The 16,270-nt window shown below is 34.1% G+C and overlaps 1 protein-coding gene across 2 annotated transcripts in view; it reads right to left on the minus strand.

Moving 5' to 3' along the window:
• atk (artichoke) overlaps positions 1–16,270 on the minus strand; it is a 283,822-nt gene that overhangs the window by 26,677 nt on the left and 240,875 nt on the right. The window lies entirely within an intron of this gene.

Raw genomic sequence — 16,270 nt, forward strand, 5'->3', positions numbered from 1 at the left:
TTAAACGTTCATTTTTATCTATAAATTTAGGATGTGAAAGTTCAGTATCAATTTGAGAACTATCAGTCACAGAAATACCATCTTTTGTGGTCACTTAAATTTTCTTCCACTGTGAGAATTTCACAGTCCATTCTTCTACAGGTCCCGACTATCCTAAAATGCATCCAACAAATCTACCAATCGTTTTTTTTTTACCTTTGTATGAAACTACGACCCAATCACTTACTTCCACCTTCTCTTTAAATGGTTCTTCAGTTTCTTCCACAAAATCATCATCACTCGTATCGACCTCTTCCTGATCAGTTTCAGCATCTTTCTTTCTTCACTCTTTCCAATACCCGGTACAACTTCATTGCTTACTTTGTATATTTCACACGTTCCAATCTTTTCCATATCCTCATTTCAAATACTTCTCTTCATTTCGCCGTAATGTCCATGTCTCTGTCCCATATAATGCCATACTCCACACAAAGCACTTCACTAGTCTCATTTCTTTTTCCAGAGGTCCGCAAAATAAGCTCCTTTTTCTATTAAAACTTCATTTGTAATTGCTAACCTCCTTTTGACTTCCTGGCAACAGCTCATGTTACTGCTTATAGTACATCCAAAGTACACTCTACTGCCTCATTTAGAATTCGCACGTTCACCTTCTTATTTTTTCCGACAACCATAGTCTTTGTTTGTAGGAGGGGTAATGAAAGCAAATGCAGTTTCCACACAGGGATGACTGATAACACGTATCACATATTCCCTGTTCACTTATATCATGCATCTCCATGCAACATACTAACATTATACTCTTACTCGAAAAGGGATTATGACAATCTAGGGCCCACACCTGTGGAGTAACGGTTAGCGCGTCTGGCCGCGAAACCAGGTGGCCCGGATTCGATTCCCGGTCGGTTACCTGGTTGAGGTTTTTCCGGGGTTTTCCCTCAACCCAATATGAGCAAATGCTGGATAACTTTCGGTGTTGGACCCCGGTCTCATTTCACCGGCATTATCACCTTCATCTTATTCAGAAGTTAAATAACCTAAGATGTTGATAAAGAGTCGTAAAATAACTTACTAAAATAAAAAAAGGACAATCAAGGCGTCATGGCTGCCGGACATAATTACTTAAAGGTATGTAGATTGCAATCCCACAAAATGATTATCGATAAATCTTATCCATATTATTAAAAAATGATGAGGAATATTTTACGCAATATTTACTTTGATCGGTCAGGATTCCAATTCTAGCTCTAGATCAAATTCTTCAATTCTACACTTTCTACAAATGACAATAAACCATCAATAGGAAGTGATTATTAGAACATATGGATCACAGAACAGTAATGTCAACGATCAGGCCAAAATTTGTCATTTATCATATATCCCTTTGTATCAAATATTCCCAGTCTCCCCTACCTGTCAGACTCCTATACCAGTCCAGTGATATCATTTCATTTCGGGGGCTCTTTCATTACTGAACACCGGGTATCTTGGAGCCTATTAACTTACTGTGCTCGGCCTTATATTTTCTAATTACAAAGGAACTGTTAATGAGTTCAAGTCGAAACCTCCCTTCAAACTATGCACACATATCTTCTCAGTAGACAGACATATATAAATAACAAATTGCTGCCGATACTATCTACTGTATAAGGGTACCTATGAAAACATACAGTACATGGAATGTTGTATTAAGAAACAACAGCGTATACATGGTAGAATAGTTAAGTTGCCATCCCACTTGAATGCCTAAGATTTCACGTGATACATGAAATGACCTGTACACTGATCATAGCCGGCTCCCAGATATTTTTAACTATTGCACACGATAGATGAAATGAGGGGGAGGTTTAGAGTGCTGGAGGAATGAAAGAGGGAAAAGGAGAGTAACCCGAGAAAAAAATTCCACCCCTGCTTCTTTCATAAAACATTTCATCACGATCAGGCTAATTTCGAACCCGGGTCGCCAAGATGAAAGACCAGAGTGCTAGCGCGGAATCAAGATTGCAACTTCTATAATCCTTTATCCAAACTTTAATTTCGCAACCTTACAGTCAGTATGGGTGATTTTTATTCTTTTTTGTGTGTGTATGTATGCATGTATTTATTCACACTGCAGTGGGTATATACCCGGTGGCAGTGGTAACTAATTACACTCAATAATTACAATAATAAACTTATTAATTAAAAATACAATTAATTAAAAATACAATTAATAATAACACTAATAATTAATACTAACAATAATTAATAATAATAATAATAATAATAATAATAATAATAATAATAATAATATATCTGATGTGGAGATCAAACTGAATGCGCAGTTTATGGAGAGGTTTCGTCATGAACTCGTTAACAGGTCTTTTGTCAGTTTCTCATCCACCTTTGAGTCAGTTCTTTCTAATAGACTATTCTCTGGAGACAGAGTCACAGCAGTATAGGCAAATGTACTTGCGTGTCGTAAAAATGGGTGAAGGTGGACAGTTTTATATGATTTTATTTAAATGCTTTAGTAAAACTTTGATTAAGAACTTAAAAATTTGGAATATAAACACTTTCAGCTTTCACTTACATGATATTCTTCTACTATACTAAATTATTTAGTTTAGACTTATTTTTAAAAGTACTATAGTCCGGGTCAGCTTACTTAATACCCTAAGGGTGAAACCTAACCATTTTTCCTTCATTACCACATAAGCTAGTAGATTATGGTGATTTTTCTAGTTTGCAGGTTGAATTTTCTTTTGCTAACTTCGTTTCGAATTTCGGTACTGAGAAATACTACAACTGGTAGTGATTTTATAACTGTTATGTTGGCAGCAGTGACACAAGTTGTCATTAGTTTAAATTCTGAAAATGTAAATTGTTCTAGATTTCTGAACCCATTACTGGAAGCTAGTGAAATTTGAACATGCTAATAATTAATTAATAGTAGTAGGGTATTAATATTAATACGTAATAGTTATTGTATGTGTTGCTTTGTGTTGTGGTTACAATTTCAAGATTAGAGTCAGGTAGGCTAAGTGTAAGTAAATATAACATATTTCGTGTGATACATGCCCTTGAGTAATCGATAGAAATACCATTTCACATTTAATTAATTTCTTTCGTGTTTAGACTTTTATTACAATAATGGAGTAAATATTTTAAAGCATACATTTCAAAGTTGCATTCGTTTTCGGAATTCATACTAATCATTTCACGTCATTAAACAAAATACATTTTTAGGTTAGGTCTCGTGAATCGTAAACTGTTTAATCAAAGCAATGAATTTCATGTTGTCAGACAAAATACATTTTAATATAAGATCATATATTAATCTACTAACTACTAACATAATGTGCGAGAGGTCCAGAAGAAAAATATACTTTTTTACAAATTATTGAACCTTTTAGGAAACACCTCCCCAACATAAAGATGAGATGTGGTAAATAAGCAAGACATCGTTATTGTTAATACTATATTATTATTATTATTCTTATTATTATTATTATTATTATTATTATTATTATTATTATTATTATTATTATTATTATTGTACATGGCATTGTGTGATTTTATCCTCTTTTATCTAGTATTAGTTGGCAACACTGAAGAGGCGGCCAAATTAGTCTTTTAGGAATTACTCTTACGTGATCCCCACTATATATTGTGTCCGACTTCGCCTACCTATTCCGGGTGAAGTAGGATCACTATCCTTTTCTTTACAAGAAACGAACTTTCTCTTATATACTTGTGATGTCGGATAAAGAAAACTTTTAAAAATCATTTTTACTGCTTTCAAACTGAAAATATGATTAGAAACATACAAAAACTAAGGACATAATACATTTAAGAAATGTTGAACAAATGTGTCTATGATCTAAAATTTGTCTCACATTATTCTTTTGGAAATAAAAGTCTGTCTTCTAAGTCAATGGCACCTGGATTTACTTCTTGTAGCAGCTTGCCATTCAGAATTATGACAGTTCATATTTCATTGTTTCAATAAACGTACCTAATTTGATTGTTGTCTGTTGCAGAGAGCCATGGTTTCTCTCTGCTTACAATAGAGATGGCTTTGAGAGTTTCCACGGAAACTACGATGCAATGTACTAATGAAGACCATGATAGCTAATTCATATCTTTATTCTGTGTTGTGAAAAGGAAATAAATGCATGTCATTTTATTGCGGAAGATCTCAGGATGAAGATGAAAGACCTTCTACACGATCTTCAGTTGAATTCACCCTACAACCCATCACTAAGGACGAATAACAGAAGTATGACAGCAGCAAATAAGGTTTGATAGATAATAGCATATTATTTTTAGGTATTCAAGAGCAAAGTTAGATTATTTTCTAATTCCAATATTAATTATGATTTTAATTAAAGACGGAGGGTATATACGATGAAAATGTAATTGAATTGATATACCGTCAATTTGGGGCAATATTAGCCCACTTTTACCGTGCAGTATAGTTTAAGTGATGTATTTTTTTATGAAATTAATTTCAAATCGTTCTCATTTTCATCGTTGGGGTCAAACAGTTTTATATGGCAATGACAGACATATTACTGGATTTTAAATGTTAGTATTGTTTTCTTTTAATATTTGGGCTAATGTTGCCCTGAAATAGGGCAGCTTTAACCCAGTCAACATATATGATAGTAATTAACATTTTAACACGTCTTGGGTCAAAATACGTCAATTTTGCGTACCTGCAAGACAGAAATACTAAATAAAATACAAGATGATTATAATAATCTAGTTTCTTATTTATGTAATGAATAAATAATTATATTACAGCAATTGAGAACAATAAATAATAAAAAGAAGAGATCTATATGTTATCTAGCTAGAATACCCATTTAAGAAAGAAACAGATTACTGTATCAATCGAGGGACCAAACCCCTCGTTCCAGTCATTTTTGGTGGTTCTATTATTTGTTTTAAATCACATCAATTGTAAATTAAAATGTCCTTTTAGTTTTTTCGTCTTCGTCATGCAATCCACAGTCACACCAGATTCTTCATCTGACGGGAGTTTTACCACACGTCCAGGAAACAATTTCATCTCATATTGTACTTACTTATGGCTTTTAAGGAACCCGGAGGTTCATTGCCGCCCTCATATAAGCCCGCCATTGATCCCTATCCTGAGCAAGATTAATCCAGTCTTTATCATCATATCCCACCTCCCTCAAATCCATTTTAATATTATCCTCCCATCGACGTCTCGGCCTCCCCAAAGGTCTTTTTCCCTCCGACCTCCCAACTAACATTCTATATGCATTTCTGAATTCGCCCATACGTGTTACATGCCCTACCCATCTCAAACGTCTGGATTTGATGTTCCTAATTATGTCAGGTGAAGAATACAATGCGTGCAGTTCTGTGTTGTGTAACTTTCTCCATTCTCCTGTAACTTCATCCCTCTTAGCCCCAAATATTTTCCTAAGTACCTTATTCTCAAACACCCTTAACCTATGTTCCTCTCTCAAAGTGAGAGTCCAAGTTTCACAACCATAAAGAACAATCGGTAATATAACTCTTTTATAAATTCTAACTTTCAGATTTTTTGACAGCAGACTGGATGATAAAAGCTTCTCAACTGAATGCCGTCTCATATTGTACGATGACAAAATCCCTTTCTTGCAGTGTCTCTTTTAGACTGTGAGAGAAATACTGATCTGTGATCTCTTACATCAGTCGCTGTCGATTCCTCTGAATTGATGTCAAGTTAAAAATTTGTGGTGTTGTCAACATGTATACTGATCTCTGTAATATTCAACAAATGTGCAGCAATCACTTTTTATTCTCCCTGGGTGAATATTGTTGGACGTCCAGGATTCTTCTGATGTTTGGATTTCAATTTTAGCTCAATCGTGTTTCTGGGAATTTCGTAATATTGTGAAGGCACTCTCTGTGTCTTAGTCCTGTCCTGATGTCCTGTAGGCATTGTTCAAGAGCTTCCTTTGTGTAATTTGCATATGTGCGGGTCTCTTGGCATTATTCTTAAATGACAAGTTACGCAAAAAGAATGAATTAAGCAGTAAATTAATTTGCATACTAATATAGTAACTACTATAAACACGTTAAAATTGATGGCGTACAAATTAGCCAAGGGCTAAAGATACCACAGAAATCAACTGAAAGAAACATCACTTTGTTTGGAATGAAATTACACCAACAAGAGAAAACATAAAAGCCAATCATAGTTTTCTACATATTCCGCACATATTTATATATAAGTTAAGATACTTAACTGATTTAACTTGTGGTCTGGACACAAAAATGTTTGCAGAGAGTGAATTGATGTGATCTAATAGCTGATGTACTAATGAGTGTGCTCGGTCTTGAGGTAAACCTGATAAACTTAAAATGCACTGAATATGTGCATAATATTATCACCTATAGGCCAATTAGAGAAATATTTTAGTATCTGAAGTCGAGTGGCAAATATAAAAATTCAAAACATATCTTTTGTTTGGGCTAAAGTTATACCGAAAAGGCTAAAGTTGCCCCATGTGACGGTATATCAGAACATTATTGCGTTCAGGTTTCTCTCTTTATGAAACGTCTGTTTCAAACAAGAATTTTGTTGTTAAGATAGACAACGTACAGGTTATGCAAAAACGAAGATATGAGTAGCTTAATATCAAAGACGGACATCTGACCTCAATCGAAATTTAGATAGATGTGATTTTTTATACAATTTTTCATGCTCTTTCCAGTTATAGTGAAACCATATGCAAACTCTAACACTACATTTATAAAATAAATTGTGTTAAATATTACAAAGAACACTGTGAATTAAAAAATTGCCTCTAAATCAAAACTATGGAGATGACAGATGTCCGTCTATATATATATATATATATATATATATATATATATACACTATTTACCAAACTAAATAAGAAACTGCGAATAAACTTAGGTACAAAAATCAATTCCCTCGAAGATACGATTCTTTTCGAATTGACGTGATAGTAGAGAAGTGCTACAAAATTCGCATACTCGTACAATGCGAAGGACAAAACCTTTCACTTACATGTGTCCACATTTTGCTTTAAGGAAAACAGTGCCATTTGAAGAGCTAGCATTTTCCATCTTTAAAAAGTTATGTTCTAGGTTTATATACAGTACTAAATGTTTTTGACATCATGTCAATTTGCTTATAAGATCACTTGATCCTAATTCCTTACATTTTTGACTGTGGGATAAAGGCTTTTATAAGTTATAGGCCCATTCAAAGTCTATAAATTACATGGTTTCATTATATCAACAGATTGTGAATGCTTGTTAATAGACGCATGAGCAATCAGGAAACCTGAAAAAAAGATGCGTTCTTTGCCACGAATATCTGAATATTATATATAAATGACTGAACACTATAGAGGATTACAGGTAAAGGAAAATGCATTGGGCTTTGGGGGTTGTTCCATTAAGTGACTGGTCTTCAATTATAAGGATTTTCTTGAGTGTTGAAATTTGATTTGTTTCTTTTAATCCATTAAATGCAATTTCATTGAGAATTAGTGCAATTCCATGTGCTAAAATATTGTTACGCCTCTAATATTACCAAGTATTAAATTTGAGAATAACGGAATGACAGCTAAATTTCTGGAATGGCCTTCCACTTCCTTGCCAAACAACGCTACTCAGGAATTTAAAAGACAGGTAGGACTGGTATAGTTGAGGCTAAGATTTCACACTGTTAAACGCTTACTATGTAGACTCCGTTTATATAACAAACTACAGAAATATGTGTAGGCTATAATGTATATAACAAAGTGATAATGTGTACAACATAATGTTCTTTTTTGCAGAAATTATTATGACATTTTTTATTTCAGCAAATTTGACGTACCTATCTTCTGCGATAAACTTACCAGAAAACTGTACTTGTTAGAAAGAGAGAGGTGTCTGAAGTACTATACCTCTCCCCCCCCTCTCTCTCTCTCTCACTCTCTCTTGTGACAACAGTGTACTAGGCAAAGCGGCCCCCCCCCTAAAGAAAAAACACTGCTTTTTTTCTTAACCTTGAATCCTCTATACATGAAGCAGTTGCTATATCAATAAAATTAAAGGCCTTGTAGCTCTGTAGTGTTTTTATATTTGTTTATTAGATGATTTTTACTTTTATTGTGAATACTCTTTGCTGTCGAGTTTTGGAAAACTGTTTTCGATCATCGGAACAGATGCATTATAGGGGCAACCCATCACATGTTTTTACGCAAAAAAAAAAAACAGTGGAAGTAATGGTTCACTGTTTTTAGGTGTCAGGGTTGCGGTAATATACCCATGTGTGACAATTATTCTGATAAATATATCGTGCATGGGATTAGCGATAAGTTGATAACAGATAAAATCTATCTATTCTGCGTTGAGCCTGTTGAGGTGCCAATTCGTGAGGTACAGATCATAAACTTCTGTACGATTTCTGTATTTTATGTTGACGACTGCCACACGTTCACAATACGTAATAATCAGTGGTGGCCGCTAATGTGCTGCAGTACACAGTTATTTTTTGTCCCAAGCATAATATTATTTTATCTTTCATTCGTTTTGTGCGCTCCAATGTACAAAGAATCGGGAACTGCTATTTAATTGTCGATAGCTTGTGCGTCATCTGAAGTCCCTGTCGGTAATGTGTGTTGACTTTCTTAACGCAATGAAATACAGCGAACCTTGTACATGCGCACAGAGATTACATTCTCTTGATGTATGACGTAATCTATGCTTTCCCAGTATAAACAGTGTGAGCTGCAAGAGCAAGCAGCGAGTTAAAATAACTCGTTCGCATCTGATATTATTTGTTCTTGGCGCAATCCATTGGCTGAAAAGATCAGCAAGAGTATTTTCACATCTGTTGTGCATAGTTACTAATAACCAGGGAAAGGATTTATATGTAAATACATATTTACTTATAAAGCTAATATAATTTATATTTTGCATTATCTTTATGTTTCACAATGTGTAGGGTTGAAAAATCCTACTTTTATTTTCCATATTTTTCCATATTTTAGAGTTTAGTACATATTTTCGTTAATTTCCATATATTTTCCATATTTCATATAAAACAGTCCATATTATATTAGGTTTAACAATAAAACAAAACAAAATTCCATTAACTTTTAAAAATACATTTCAACAATAGAGATTTAAACACATGTTCAGTAATCCCTTTAACATCAGAGTTATTTGAAAATTAGCAGTCCTATCAACAATGGGAAAGTAAGTTACAAAACTGTATTAATTTAATTTAAAATTTTTAACAGACTTCAGTTGTGCAGCTCAACAGTTAAATGCCAGTCAGAGTACACATAGGTTCAGTTTTGTAGATCATACTATAAAGACGGTAAATATGCCAAAAGTACGTCATTCAGTCAATTTAAAATCAAAACTAACAAGTTACATTTCAGAATTTAAAGAAGATGGTTTATCAACTGACAATAAAATATTATTTTGTAATTTGTGTCAGTGTGCAGTATCATCTACACAAAAGTTCCTGGTGCAACAACACATTACAACTAGTAAACATCAGGCCAACAAACAACTAAATTCCAAGCAGAGACAATTGTTTTTAACACAACCAACAACATCGAATGTAAGATCTGAGTTTAACATCGACCTGTGCCGTTCTCTCATCTCTGCTGATATTCCTCTCTACAAACTAAAGAATAAGGTCTTCAGGGAATTCCTTGAAAAATATACTCAACATACAATCCCGGATGAGTCAACACTTAGGAAGACGTATGCTCCATCCATCTACATGAGACAATACAGAAGATAAGAGATGAAATTAAAGATAGTTCAATTTGGGTTTCCATTGATGAGACTCCCGACAAAGAAGGTAGACTTGTTGGTAATGTAGTTATCGGTTTGTTAAGTGAACAATATTCTGAACGAATTCTTTTACATTGTGATGTTCTAGAAAAGTGCAATAACAAAACTATAGTTAAACTGTTCAACGAAGCTATGGGTATCCTGTGGCCAAAGGGTATTATGTACGATAATGTGTTATTCTTTATTAGCGATGCTGCCCCTTATATGGTCAAAGCTGGACAAGCATTATCTGTTGTATATCCTAAATTGACTCATTTTACTTGTGTGGCGCATGCATTTCATCGTGTGGCAGAAGTGGTCAGAGACAATTTCCCTAAAGTAGATTTGTTGATTTCATCAGTGAAAAAAGTATTTCTCAAAGCTCCCAGTAGAGTTAATGTGTTGAAAGAAATGTACCCTGAAATTCCATTGCTACCAAAGCCAATTTTAACTAGATGGGGTACATGGCTAGAAGCAGTTGAATATTATGCCGAACATATAGACTCTATTAACAATGTTCTCCTTGCATTGGACTCTGAAGATGCAGTCTCAATTGATACTGCGAAAACAGTTACCTGTGACATAAGTGTGAAGAATGACTTAGCTCACATTCAGCATACATTTTCATGCATCGTAAAAACGCTCAAAAGTCTCCAAAATAGGCACCTTTCACTATCTGAAAGTTTTGAAATTATAAATAGTACTGTGGAACAACTGAATCGTGGTAGAGGTAAAGTTGCAGATGCAGTAAGAGCTAAGGTGGACACTGTACTTTCAAAAAACCCTGGATATGAAGAACTACAAAAGGTTGTTGCTGTGATGAGTGGTGAATCAACAGTGAAGATTAACTTGGACTTATCCCCAGCAGACATTGTGAAATTGAATTATGTACCAGTTACTTCTTGTGACGTCGAACGCTCTTTTAGTCAGTATAAATCTATCCTCAGAGACAATAGAAGAAGATTCACTTTTCAGCACTTGAAAGAAATGTTTGTAACCTATTGTTATGGTAACAGACAATAAAAATTGTGTTTTGTTGAAACTACATTGGAAGATAAGGTACGTCCATTATATTTTTTGTTTAGTTTGATTAAAATGTACCAATATTTAACGTACATAGTCATTTTTTTATAATTTTAAGTCCATATTTAATTCCATATTTTGGTAAAAATCCATATTTAATTCCATATTTTGGTAAAAATAACTACATATATATTTACATATTTCATATATTTTTAGTCCATATAAATCCGTTCCCTGCTAATAACAATTTCCCTCTCGACTCCATCAAAAACCCACTGTCCTTCCACAAAATGACCTCGATTTTATTTCCTTCTACCAAATTTTGATTCGTCAATTTCGATAATCGTTCTAATTCCTCCAATTTTGTCGCTTTGTAATTCAATGTATTTAATTGTTGCTTTTTCAGTAAATTGTTTCCAGTCAGTAACCGTATGACTAGCAAATTAATATTCATTCATAATTCATGTATTTGTATAGCCATGCAGTAAATCGTTAAGTTAACAATAATTCCTAGCATTGTTAATTTGCTCAGCGCGAACTAGGATGTATATCTTTTTGATTTCTTACGGCCACAAGCCCTGTTAATTATTTTTTTTATGGAACCATCTCTTTTGTGACTGCATTTCTTTAAAGTTTATTTGAACACTACATTTTCCGCATATCATTTCAATCTTGATGACACACAAATGCTTTGAATGAATTTAGACTAATATATTCAAATGTTCTATATATGATGCTATACTCACCGTGCATAGATTTGCATTTCATACCTACAGGTATGTTTTTTCTTTTATTTTACTGTTACTGTCGTTAGTTCCATTTAAGTACAGAATAAGTGAACAATATAAGACTTCATTTAGAAGTTGGCAACATATTTTATACCGATTGTAACAACAATAAATATCCGTAGTAACATTCATACCATTCAACCAATCAGGAGCTTGGCCCCTGTAATGCATATGTTCCTCGATCATTGTCTATCGTAACAATGTCTGTGGTTATAATCTGTTCTCTTTACATAGAATGGTCATAAGTCTTTATTTTTACTTGTCATGCATAGAAAAAAGACGTTAGAAATCCGCTGAAATAAAGTAGAACATTGGAAGTCGGGATAGCAGTATGAAAAGTTTGAACTATATAACCATTAAGTAATAGAGATATTTTCTTGAAATTTCGACAATATCATTGACACAAGGTGCAGTGCACTGCACATAGTAAAATAATTCTTCCCCGAAATAGAGACCCCAAACCGCTGGCATAGAGGAAAGCCGAAGGTGTACTTAGTTAAAATTTTCAACTTCTTAATAATCATACAGTAGAGCATCGATTATCCGAAAGAATTGAGGACGAGCGGTGTTCGGATAACTGATTTTTCGGATAACCAAATATTTACGAAAACAATTTGTACCGGTGTCATAGGAGCAGTATGGAACAAAGAAACACTGATATTGAACACAAAACTGTACATACAGTATATTATATTTTGTATCACACGTATTACAAATAACACAGAGAACTGACTAGCCTAGTTTGATAAGTTCAAAACGGCCATTAAAGTAGACCTACAGTTTAGGAAAAGAAGTCCAATTTTTTTTTGCCGCTAAATCTCGCAAAGAGCGCTAGCGAAACTTCTACATGGCGCGCGCGCAAATTTGAATTTGCGGACTGGAATGCTTTCGGTTAACCGATGTTTCGGTTGATCGGTATTCGGATAATCGGTGCTCTACTGTATTAATAGTTAAATAATTACTATTTTCATAAGTAACGAGTTGTGAATATATACTTCGATTACCTTCACCAGAATTAAGAGAGCGAATTTTAGACAATGGGATGCGTGTAGAAGGTTACCTGAATTGTCGGAAGAGAGCTACTTGTTGCAGAATAACATGTTTTTTTTTCACAGAAGAATTAAAAACGAAGTAGGCATACTAATCATTTAAAATGTTTTGATTGGCTGGAATGAACGCATTGTTTTAGAACGGTCTCTAGCGGAAGCCGTAGAAGTGGTGTTGCCAAAGTTTGAAAATCGGTAACAGCGACCTGCGTAGTTCAGGAGGTAACGTGTTTACCTGCTGATCTGGGGATGGGCTAGGGCGTGGGTTTAATTTGATTACCTGGTTTGTTTTTTTTTTCGACTTTTTTCCAACTCTAAGGCGAATGTCAAGTAATTTAGGACGAATCCTCGGCTACATCTTGGCAAATACCGTCTCACTATCATCAAATTCATCGACGCTTATTAACCTAGTTGTTGATACAACGTAGTTAAATAACCGAATAAAATACGTAGAGGCATATTTGGAGGAAAATGTAGTTTTGCATTAATGTAGATAATATTTGCAAGTTTCTGGTATTGAACCTATTCTGACCTTGACAAAGTCCTTGGTCTCCTATTTCTTAGCTTTCGATGTCATGCAGAATACATAAATATTAATTGTTCCTCCATTTATATTCTGAGTTCTCAAACTACTAACAGTACCAAAACTAAGAATAATGAGTAAGATTTTGAAAAGAAAAAGCAGTTTATTACAGCCGGTGGACTAGGCCCTACTGTGAGAAAGTTACGAATTTCAATCAGACGCATGCACTAATGACATGCAATATATAGAGTGATTCACGAAGAGTTAAAATACATTTTGAGCATGAAATATCATATAAGCTTGGGTCCTATTCTTAATATTTTTAGACTTACACTAATTTGAAGTTGTTAGTAAAATACTATTTTTATTCAATTTAAGGTAAAAGAATATTACAAATACAGAATGAACTATTCAGGTGTATAATTTCTTTAATTGGCTAGTATTCTGAAGCTAAAAATGTGTTGTGAATTCCATAGTTGCTTCGTACAGTATTTTTTTTTTCGTTTTTTTTTTTAAATACAAAATTACATTTTCTTACGCACTTATCACAACAATAATTGTTACAATATTGTTACAAATCATCCTACTCTTGTAATTTTTTTTAAGATTGTATACTAGGATGCAGAATTAAACTAAAGAATCAAGTTCCTAGAGTCGTATGATTGTAACAATTTTCCTGGTAAGTGCGTATGAATTATGTAATTTTTAGTTAAAAATCGAAAAACAAAATCTGTACATAGCAATTAACAACACATTTTTAGCTTCAGAACACTAGCCACCTAAAGAAATGATACTTCTGAATAGTTCATTCTCTATTTGTAATATTCTTCTACCCAACAACTTCAAATTACTGTAACTCTGAAAATATTGAGATTAGGACACTTGTTTATATGACATCTTTTGCTCAGAATGTCTTCGGAAATGAGCTCCATAAGTGCCGGTAAATCCTCGTTAATTACTCTGTATATTGAAATGTTTGACTCAAATCTCAAAGTTTTAAAATCTGTCAATCATAACCTCCAAAACTTTTGGGTGAATTAAAATTAAGAATCGTCTACCTCCACGCGACATGCAAACAACAGACGCAAGTGTAGTATATAGAGTGAAGACCTCAACAGTGTATGTGACTTCAGTGATAAAGTTACCTTCTAGGACGTGTTCATACCAACGGGCGCATTCACTTGCAGCAGATGATGGCAACTACCACCTTCATCAATATTACAGTGCTTCATACAGGTAGGACATATATTATAACATAAGAGTAGACCTAACCAGTAAAACAGATTATATTTGGAGATGAAATTCACTAATAGAATATGAACAAAATGTTTCCATTTAGTGGATGAATTGACGACTTCGAAGTGCTCGGGAATTTATCCATAATAAATGAATATCTGGCTTTATATCAGGGTAGATCGGAAAGTAACGCAAAACACTGTATTATTTTACGAAATACTATTTTAGTTAGGACGTTCAAAGTTGGCAGATAGTTAGTTTGAATCTTGCGCTACAGACAACAATGATTCGATCGGATGTCACTCTGGCGGGACGAGCTGTAATTACTGAGTAAAAATGGCGAGTTTTCTACCATCGGTTGCTTGTGAAGGACAGCGAGGTGTAGTCCGTTTTTTTTTTGTGAAAAACGAAAAATTCAAGTGAAATTCACAGAGAAATTTTGGACTGTACGACGATTGATTGTCTGGACCATAGCAACATCTCCAGTGGTGCAGGTTCTTCGAAGACGTCCGCCGACGAAGCACGTTCCGGCCGACCAGTGACCGCTGCAACACCACCCAATGTCAGAGGCATCATTAAGGCGGCAATCATCCACCCTAGAGTCCAGGCCCTCACTGTCTGACTTACACATCTGCGGAAATTCCTAGGAGGAAACGCTTCGGATCGGATGAAGAAGTGAAATCAGTCGTGAGCAGGTGGCTATGCGCCCAAAAAACGGAGTGTGTATTGAATATGGTGTAACGATGGGAGAAATGTGTCGAGAGACTTGGTTCCAATGTCGAAAGTAGGTAAAACCTATAGCTTTCTTACGAAATACGTTGCCACAAAAAATTGTTGTGCTTTACTTTTCGATCCACCTTCGTATTTAATATGGCTATTTCGTTAATATAATAACAACCAAATATTTAAAGAGAGAAACGGAGTAATTTGGTGATTTTCAATCAAAATATAATTTTTGTTTAAAAAAAAAACGAATAAGCAATCTCACTTATAAATGAGAAAAAATCAGTCCTCTACGTCCTTCGGATAAGTGAAAGGGCACTTCAGTGGAATTTCATCGCAATCTTAAGATGTGCAGAATGGATTTACAGACGTTACAAGATAATAGTCACGATAGTTACAATGAAAGAGGCCATTCAGATCTCAACAACTATTCCTATATATAGATTTGCTAAGGCGGGATGAGTTCCAATGAAGACTGCGGTGCTAGTACTTGGCCCTTTCTTCGTAAAAGAAAACAACTGTTACAAAGACGTTAAATAAAAACTTGATACTTCGAAAAAATATAATTATAAATATAGCCTATGTGTTGCTGTTAATTTATTTTAAGCATATTTAAGTAAATTAATGAATTTATTATTAACAATATTTAGTGACAAAAACATGAGAAATCCACTTCTTGTAAAGCGTGATTTCACAGACACACACGACAATAATACAAGCACAGTTCTTTTAATTTGATATTGTTATTGCAATATTCACAGATAAAAGCTGTAGAGTAGAGTGGAATGAAGAAGAATGAAAATTTTAACTTTAATGTAAATGCTTCCAATTGTTACAGTAGTGTTTCTCCCAAATGTGTAAAATTAGTTATTTCTATTTAGAAGTTTAGTTACTACTTACTTTGCACACCAAATTAGCCAATTCTTCCATTACTAGTATAATACATAATTTTTTGTACCTGTAGTGATTTAATCCCTGCCATTGTTATTTTCTGATCCCTCATTTTGTATTTGTGTTTGTACTTTTAACGCTTTTTCTTATTTGTTATTCCGAATTTGTTTCTTTTATATCTGGTGGTGTTGTAGCAAATGCCTGAGAATCTTTACTCCAAAAGATTATGC

The sequence above is a fragment of the Periplaneta americana genome, chromosome 3 (assembly GCF_040183065.1).
Source record: "Periplaneta americana isolate PAMFEO1 chromosome 3, P.americana_PAMFEO1_priV1, whole genome shotgun sequence".
NCBI lineage: Eukaryota > Metazoa > Arthropoda > Insecta > Blattodea > Blattidae > Periplaneta > Periplaneta americana.